The sequence below is a fragment of the Cygnus olor genome, chromosome 1 (assembly GCF_009769625.2).
Source record: "Cygnus olor isolate bCygOlo1 chromosome 1, bCygOlo1.pri.v2, whole genome shotgun sequence".
Lineage (NCBI taxonomy): Eukaryota > Metazoa > Chordata > Aves > Anseriformes > Anatidae > Cygnus > Cygnus olor.
The window spans coordinates 115,364,978-115,374,166 of record NC_049169.1 but is presented as its reverse complement, the minus strand read 5'-3'; the positions used below and the strand labels follow the sequence as shown (position 1 = coordinate 115,374,166).

Below are 9,189 nucleotides of genomic sequence, written 5' to 3'. Positions count from 1 at the left end.
GCTCGGTTATCTCCCTTTCAGATGCAGTATAACCAATGGCTCTCTAAGACTTTGTTCGGTGTTATCTAAACTATCTCTGATAGAGGAACTTTTACTATCCCTCTCCCTCGGAAGATTAGGGCTTCTCTGCCACTCTTGGTGTTAGGTGCTGGGGTTCCCTGGGAAAGGCAGCAAGGCTTTGCCCTGTCCCTTGTTCTGAGCAAGCCATGAATCACTGTGTAAACAATACAGCCCAATAAACACTCAGACACGGGCTCGACTTTTGCCCTGAGCCTCTTGGATTCTCTCTAGGCAGCTGCTTGGCACGGGGCAGTCACTGCCAGCACTACCCTTGCCCCCAAATGTACATGCACTTCAGATGTGTACCGTGATAAGGCAAGATTATCAACAAATAAGGAGCTGCTGGGAGGAGAGGATTATCCTAATAAAGGCCATGATACAAGGCAGTCTTTTTGGCTGAAGATCTCACTTTCCTGCACTTGCAGTGGGTACAGGTGACCTATAATCACCCCTCTGTGCCCTGCAGGCACCGTGGCCAGCCATGCCATAATCCCACAGGGTTTCATCATCGGGAAAATCTCCTGACAGTGAGGCTGTTTTCTTCTCCTTCGCAATGCTTCCCTACCTGGCTTAGAAATTTAAATGTGTTGCCAATTCCTATGATTTTATCACAACTGTCCCACTTTTTTTTTCTTTTTTAATTAAAATCTCAATTCCCAAAGGCAACCAATTATGCAGGAATCTCAATTTTCATTTCAAAAAAATGTTTCCAGACCTCAGAAATGCTAAGAAAAAGTTTGAAAAGGAAAAAAAAATCTAAAGGTTAAAAAAAAAAAAAAAAAAGAATCTTCCTGTTTAGAAACAAGAAACCAAACTTTATTCTAAAGTTATTATCATTATATATATATATTTTAATAACTTTTACTTTCTTTTTCCCACCTGGAAGGAATAGGGCTGAAGAATTAAGTTTGAGCCAGTTTTGACTGTCTGGGACTACTAACACTGAATTTTACAGTTAAGATGACAAATAAAATCAGATTAGTATAAAGAGGTCAAAATCTAATATGCAAGGAGGAAGGATAATTATAAAACTTGTTTATTGTTCTAATCCCTGTTATGAATGTCTCAGATTAATTGAAATTTAATTCTGTTTTGGTTTTGCTATTGTTTACACAGCACTAAGAGAACATCAGACACTTTACAAAAACTGCAGGCTGACTTAACTGAAATACAAATACATGACCTTTATATGAGGGATGGAAGCTGACTGTTCTTTAATTATGTTCTCTGACTGGTCCCAGACTGTACCTTTTGCTAAGCTGAATAGGATTAAAGACACAAAATGCGTGCTTTGTGGAGTACTGGCACCAGAGGAAGACAGAAGGATTCATTTCAACAATAGCTTTCCTGTTCCTACAGGACAGCTAGTGTCTTTGCTAGCAAAATGCTTAAATATTACCAGTTCCTTGCACGTGTCTTTGCTTCATTACAGCCATGCAAGATCTCACACAAATGCATCGCTCCAGTTACCTCCTCTGATGGAGTCTTTCAAAGAATTTATTGCTACCCTGGAAGGGCACTTCTTCAGGTGAGAACACCATTACAAAAGGCACCATATAAATGAACACTGCAAAAACATACCTGGCCAGAGAGGACTTGCAGTTTGCAGCCAAGAATTCAGGCAGTGATATCCCAGGTGAGAAAGTGGACAAACAGGACTAGGTGGAGAGAGTAAGGCTACAGACTGGTCTAGACATAGCAAAGTGGCCACTAAGGAGTTTGGAATTTTATTTATTTATGTATTTATTTAACAACATCCACTGAAGTGGCACATTTGAAAAATACCATATGACATGAGCCCTTCAGCTCTGTAGCAATGCAATGCAATGCATGACTCCAATGCACAAAATAGGACAGAACAAAGACAAAGATGATCTGATCAGAATTAGGCTCTCAAAGGGAGACTTGGTCAAGGCGAGTTCTCATCCAAGAGCTTCCCGACTGAGGTGCAATTAAAATTGCAGCATTGCATTTATTTGGAGGGGGGGAAGGTGTGCTTTCAGTATTCCATTTCCTTGTTAAGCAGCCACATACTAATATGTGAATGCCAGACATTTAATGACAAAGGTATGTGGAAAGCATGCGACATCCACATTCCCACAATCCTTGATGTAACTTTGTTTGTTTGTTTGTTTGTTTTCTTCTCCGATCTATGCAGTTTTAAGCAAAAAAAAAAAAAAAAGTCCATGACAGAAGCCAGAGTCCGGACCATTGTTTGCTCCACTCGCCCCAATGGGACTGCCCTGACCCGACAGCACTGGAGCCCCTGGAAAGCTGTGTGTGCCTGGAAGCCAGAGTTTGCCGAAATGTCTCCCTCACACTCCTCATGACAGACACTGTACGAGCTCTGCAATGCCCTTGGAAAGCCCTGAAATCTAGGCAAGGGCAAAGGGACTCTTCTTGAAGCTCAGGATCTGCACCAAGCACCACTCAAAATTTAGGTGAATCTCCAGTTCTGTGTCAAAAGAGTAGTTTTTCTTTTAATTTAATAAAAGATTATCCCGAAGGGGATAGGATTTCCGTTCACGACGACGACGCTTTTGGTCGCTGGGGCTCTGGACGAGCGCCGGGCTCCATGGGGACGGCGCCAGGCCCGGCTCCGGGCCTTGCTGCCGCCCCACCACCGGGGCGGCGGCGCCCCCTGGCGGCCGCGCTGCGCCGGGCAGGGCTGCCCCTCAGGGACAGGCCGGGGTCTTCTCGGGTCTGGGGGCTCCCCGGCACCGGTGACGAGGGAGCACACAAGGGAAGGGGTACTCCCAAAGCTAAAAAGTCGACTGATTTTCTTCTCCTCGTGCCAGCCTCAGACTTTCGCTCACGCTTTTGTTTTGAAAGCAGAGAGCGCCGGGGCAGGTTCGCGGTGAAAAGGCAAAATCCAGGAGCAAAGGAGCGAGAAAGGGAATTACCGTACCCTGCTTTCATGCCCACCTGTTATCTCGTGGGCTAACCCTCCGAGATGAGGCCTCTGATGTTGCTAAAGGGGAGCTGTAGTCATCCAGTGGGCCAAAGAGGCGCGTAGCCTCTTGTAAAACTGTGGTGTGCACGATCAGAGACAGCAGCAGAGGAACTCACTGAAACTTGCTCACCTTACACTGATCCTGCAGGCATTGAAAAGGACCTGCAAAGCATCTGGGAAACTCGTAAAAATGACAGCTGCAGGCAACTTTCCCACGTGATGGAGCTGTAGAGGTCTGGCTCTGCACAAGAGAAGGCTTTCAGCTGCATTTTAGGGTGGGCCACAAGCTTGAGCAGGGGGTTGTTGCTGCGTGGTAATTTAGTTCTTCTGCAGTGACCAGGGTGGGTCTTTTGCTGTGGGGTAACAAGTCAAGACAGCTTTCATGGTTGTCCAAATTAGCACGTGGAGATAAAACTTGTCCTGGGCCCCACTGCTGCTGTGAGGGATCTCTTATGGTGCAACAATTAATGTGACAGCTTGTGCAGAAAGAGAAAAGAGCAGCCAAGAGGTTTCTGTGGCAAGCAACTGCTGTGACATGGCACCACAAGCTGTCCTGCTGCTTCTAAAAAAACCCTAAGTAGGAGAGCTGTGAATTCTTCCAGACAATCTGAAACACTGTCCAAAACAAGAGACATGGTGAGAGGTTATGAACCCAAAATAACAGACTGCAAATAACCACACCAGTCAATAAGACTTTACTTACAGAAGTTTGATTCTTTTCTATCTAAAGTATAGGGTCAGTTATGCTTGATAAAGTCTGCAAGGTCTGTAACCTTTCAGTACTGATAGGTCAAACAGCACCCTTGTTTGTGAAGCCCAGCTGTGGGCAATGGCTTAATTCCTCTGTTCCAGACCTTGTCAAGATGAAATCATTGCAGTTTCTTGTTCTAGTCTTCCATGTTCTCTGCACTGCTTCACAGCCACCCTGTTATGTGTACACATCTTTTTCCAGTTCCTCTCTCCTTTATTGCATCTCCCTTTTGATTCACCTGCTGTTCCTCCACACAACCACCTTATACGTAGCTTTGTTCCCCTTGAGCATTTCTCCTGGCCTTCAGAAAAAAAAATGTTACTTGCTTTTCTGCCTCCCTCTACCATCTCTGTTTCACATCTCTTAGTTTCCAATTCCTCATTCTCTCCTACTCACCCTGCAATTCTTGTGGAATTGCAGTACATGGGACATGAGTTACCTAATTCTGAGGCAAAGTGTACTCTACAGTTTAAGACATCAAAAAAAGATTTTAGTCAGATGAGGGCAGTGTTACAAAACATGTTGGTTCCCAGTTCCCCACGTCACTGCTTGTCCTCCCAGTACAATTAGTTATGCGTCAGGATTGTATTCTAAAATGATCTAGGCTGAAAAGATATAAACTCAAAAAAAAAAAAAAAAAAAGAAAGAAAGAAAAAAGGGGAACTAAAAAAAAAAAAGTGAGGGATTCATGTTAAATCACTTCAGAGATCTGGTTTACAGCAGGGCCACAGTGACATTTCTCCAGAGGCAGCAAGTGCTGTGGTGGGGGAGAGAGCAGCCAAGGACAGGAAAAGAGTCCTCAAGCAGAACTTGCCTGCCAAAGGCAACATGTTGCTGCAGCCCAAGATTTCTGCACTTCTTTTTAATCCTGAAATTTTAAATTAGAATGATTTGACCCCTGTGCATTAGAGTTACTTGGTGCATATATCACTCTTTTATCTTACTCTCTAGCCCCTTTCTCTTACTTCTCCCAAACAAGTTGCCACAAATCCTTTGACCTACCATAGAATGACAATTTCTTTCTTTGTGACAATGTGACAAACGGCAAAGATGACAATTCCTGCCTCAGGATAAAAGCAGATGCCAGTCTCTAGCATATGATAAATCAATATTTCATGAGTTTACTTGGGGAGGAGACGGAGTAGGTCAATGGAAAGTCCCTTTGTCAAAACTAACTGAAAGCAGTGTTTGCCAGGGTAGAAGTAAAGTTGTGTACATATCCAGGGGCATTTCTTTTTGAAAAAGCCCATTTAGATAGAGTTCATTTTCGGTGCAGTAAGCTGCGAAGCAGCTGCAGAATTCCCAATCGTGGTTATATAAAAGTTGTGACTAATTGTGTGGGGAACATTATTCTTTCCCAGTTTGATTCATGTGGATCTTTAGTTCTGCCAGCTTGATTATTCAGTATCTCACAGTTACACAAATAATGAAAAAATACTGAGAACTTTTCCCCAAAATAATAGGTAACTGGAATACAAAATAAGGAGAATGCTCACATGCAGCTAACATTTCATGCAACAGACTACGGGCTGGATTAGCAGGGGCCATGGCTGAAAAAGGATCACGTAGATGACTGGAGGTGTACAGGCTGAGGCTGTATGTTGGGGCTTCACCATAGGCTGGAGAGGAGGCCTTAGTCTGAATCTTCACGTAGCTGTGTACACAGGGCCTGAAGCTCATTTCAGTAACTGACCGAAATCACTGCTAAATGTCTTGATGAGTCACAGGTTTTCAGAGAAGCGGTTGATTTAGGCAATTCTCTGTGGAGCTGGATGTTGAAAGTTGGGGATATTTTGCCTGTCTACTTCCATAGTTGTCCACGGAGCGCTTCACAACCTCCTACAATGTAATTAAGTGTAGGGCAGGAAAAACTTTGTGTTACAAAATAGTAAAGAGACTTGCCCAGGTTTATAGAGTAGCTCAGTAGCAGAGAGTACAGTGAAAATGAGTTAACTGCTCCTTGTTGTGGTCAGGCAAAAGAGAAGGGTAGAGAATGGCTTTCCATCAACTATTGGGAGCATTTGGTATCTATGTAGCCTATTCCATGGCATTCCTTGCACCAATAATTATTAATTAGGTTGGTATGGTATGATTAGCTGATTTGATAAATAGCTGGGCCTCTTAGATAAAGCCCTTGCTCTTCCTCTTCCTACATATTGCCTTATGCCTAACCATGTGCTTCAAAAGGCAGTCCCAAGCCAAGGAAGCAATTGGTGCTTGAGTTTTTAGAAGCCATTAGATCAGTTTAGATTAACGTTAAACTTCATCTCAGTGTGCTTTTTCTTACAGCATAGTGGCTACCTAATGCTATTCCCCTGGAACTCAAATACCTTAAATTATAAAATCTATATGATTGATACTAACACAAATAAAAAAATGAAATAACAACATAATTATTACCCAGAGGAATTCTTACCTAATAGTTTACCCAAAGGGAGAAAGTGGTATCTGTAAATTACAAACAGGCAATTGATTTACAATATCTCCTCTGTGAAATACAGGATTAAGATCATTTCTCAATCATTTGTCAGATAATGGCCTGTTGGCACTCACGATACCTCCAAAGGCTGCTCAACTCCTTGGTAGTTGCTAGGGAACACTGCTGCAGCTTAAAGGAGTGTAGCCGTGCCCATTGTTCTGTTGTCATTCACCTACTATAGTGACATCATTTGGGGTTTATAAACATTTATTTAGTTTGTGTGCTTTCAGGGGACCAATTGTTGCTTGAATCCTCTTTAGTCTGCAGGTTACTCTCAGGATGTATACACCAGACAAATAAAAATGAACCCGTTTCAGATGCGAAACTGTGAAGTCATGCTGAAAATACATACATAGACATAATTCAGAAGTGGTTGCTAGAAATCATAACTTCCCCAGAAGTTACCTCAAAGAAATTCAGTGACACTGCCTGTGAAATTGCTTTTGCACCTGAGAAACCAGGCTCTTGTCCCAAATCAGCATCAGCTGTACTTAGATCGTTCTTATCAGATGTTTGCCTGGTGAGGTTACTTAGCTTCCAATAACTGGTGTGTATAAAATCAGATTAGACTGTCTACTCCTGTTCTACTGTGACATGATTTCCCTAAATGGCTGTCCTAAAATTCATGCTGTATTATGTAAATGTATTGGTGTGGAGAACATGCCTTCCATCTTCTGTGCACTTGCAGAATTCACATTCCCCCTTGACTTCATCTGCTTTAGGTTAAAAAATACTAAATTATGTGCTATTTACTTGAAAGTCATAGGAGGGAGGTTACGCTACTGGTCTTTCTCACTGCTCTTCTCTAGGCTTTCTTTAAAAGTGCTAGATCAGTTCCCGATATGCTGAGCCCAAATCTCCAGCTTCATCAACACTAAAGCAGGGAGGAAGGATTCCTTCCCCCATTTAAGACAATCCTCTCCTTTATACTTCCAGACCATGTTTATCTTTTTCACAAAATCATGACATGGATGACTGGTGCTCAGCTTTTGACCTCCTATAGCTGTAGAAGTCTTTTCTACAGAATTTGCCACCATTTTGGCAGCAAACCACTGAAAACTGCTCTCAAGGAATGGCTGTCCAAGCCAGTTTTCAATCCTGCCTGCTGTAGTAGTTTTATCAAGATCAAAATATTTCACTAGCTTACTTACAGAAACGTAATCAAAGAAATTATTGTGCAAATATGAAATGAATCTGTCACCAAAAACCAATGCTCTATCTCTGTCTCTGTAACCCTAAAATAGAATGTTATCTTTAAAAATGAAGAAAATAAGAAAATTGTATAATTCAAAACTGAATTCAAAACCATTACTCAGGCTAGGGTAAAATGCCAAAAAGCGAGAATCAGCCCCAAATGCAGGTATCTTAAGCTCATGTTACTGACTATGACTCCACTATACAATCAGCAGTGGCTGGAGGGCAATCCATCTCGTGCTAATGTAGAAACTTTGCTCACATAAGGTCGTCTAGAAGGCAGGTACCTAAATTTAGACATCTGTATCTGGAACCAAGTCCTACCCCTGTCTGTCTGTCTGTCTCTCTCTACCTTCTCTCCACAAAGCCTGTTCCCCAGTCACAGAAGGAAATTAGACTGATTTGTCACGTAGAAGTCTCTCTCAGCTTTTCTGAACCAAAAGGTGGGATTCTCCTTCCTAAAATCCAATCCTATTCACTCAGAATGCCAGGCAAACTAAGCCTACAGCCAGAAAAAGCACAAAACCAGCAACAGAAACACCACAACTTGACGTGCTGTTATTTATACGCACAGCACCCCCATTGTTCTCAGTGAAGACCCTTCCTTTTGTTCAAATCTGGAGAAATCTCAAATGCAGGTGCAAGGTGATGTGTGGGAAGGGCAGGGGAAGTGGGGCAGTGGAGAAATGTAAATCCCCAATTAACTGTCTTCTCTGATTACTGCTACTGGGAAGGGGGAGAAGGGGGAGAGAAGAGGCTGTATAGGTTGAAAGAGGAAGCAGGATTTATCACCTCATCTGGGATTTAATTCCATTAACCATTAACGAAGGGGAGAATCCGGGTGCTTCCCTCAGCTGTAGGAGCTCTCCAAAGTCACAGGAAGAGGGAAAACTTAGGTCCCAACACGGTTATGTCTCCAAAATGCATGGATATGGCTCCACACTCATCTGGGCAGGACTGAGGAAAAGAATGGTATTATTAAACTTTATAGCTTTTTTTTTCCCCCTTTAATATTTATGTATTATTATATTTAATATCGGCAGTTATTTTTATAGGTAACCTGTTGTTTAAGACAGCAGGTTTTACTCATTATTCTGGTTCAAACATGGTTGACCATGCCACTTGTTCTCCCAGTTGTGACCAGAACATTGAACATTGCAGAAGGAACAGGATAAAAATGGAGCAGATCCAAAAAGGCTGCTGCCAACAGTACAAATACACGTGCTAAATTATAACAAGATGTCACTAAGCTGTTTTTACCCGTTCTCCCACACGTTAATTTAGATTGGAACACAGGGGAAAACAATACTTGATGGATATTCCATTCTCTTGAGACAGAGCATTGCCTGTAGAGCATTTCTGGATGAGAGGTGCTGATGTACACCCTGCTGCTCAATGACTGCTTGTTGGCAGATTGGCCATGTTGGGGCTGTGCAAAGAGCATAGCACAGGTTTGTGTAACATGCACATAGTGATGGCTGTGTACATTGTCAGGCCAAATGAAGCCAAATTTCTTCACTCTCTCTTTTTCCTCTCCTTTGCTAGAAGACCTAGTTGGTATTTATTTGTATAAAATATAATCTGTCTTCCCCATCTTGGTGTCTGAGTGGTGTACTTGCTGTGTTTATTCTCACAAAACTGAGCAGGCTGCTACTGTCTACTGACATTTAACATCTGAGAGAAGGAAGTCAAGAAAAAACAAGTTCAAGTCTCCTTGTAGAGCCAAGTACCCAAATTCAGTGAAGCCTCTCC

At 42.6% G+C, this 9,189-nt stretch overlaps 1 long non-coding RNA gene across 3 annotated transcripts; it reads right to left on the bottom strand.

Moving 5' to 3' along the window:
- Positions 1-2,659: 2,659 nt before the first annotated feature.
- LOC121056806 lies at positions 2,660-6,403 on the bottom strand. Of its 3 annotated transcripts, none has more exons than XR_005813501.1 (4): positions 6,181-6,313; positions 5,261-5,603; positions 3,717-4,065; positions 2,660-3,628 (listed from the first exon to the last, which is right to left on the bottom strand). It is a non-coding gene; the product is annotated as an uncharacterized LOC121056806 (long non-coding RNA). The 3 variants fall into 3 exon arrangements; XR_005813502.1 differs by lacking the exon at positions 2,660-3,628 and adding an exon at positions 6,323-6,403 and having other exon boundaries at positions 3,678-4,065; positions 6,181-6,212; XR_005813500.1 differs by lacking the exon at positions 2,660-3,628 and having other exon boundaries at positions 3,678-4,065.
- Between the last annotated feature and the right edge of the window lie 2,786 nt (positions 6,404-9,189).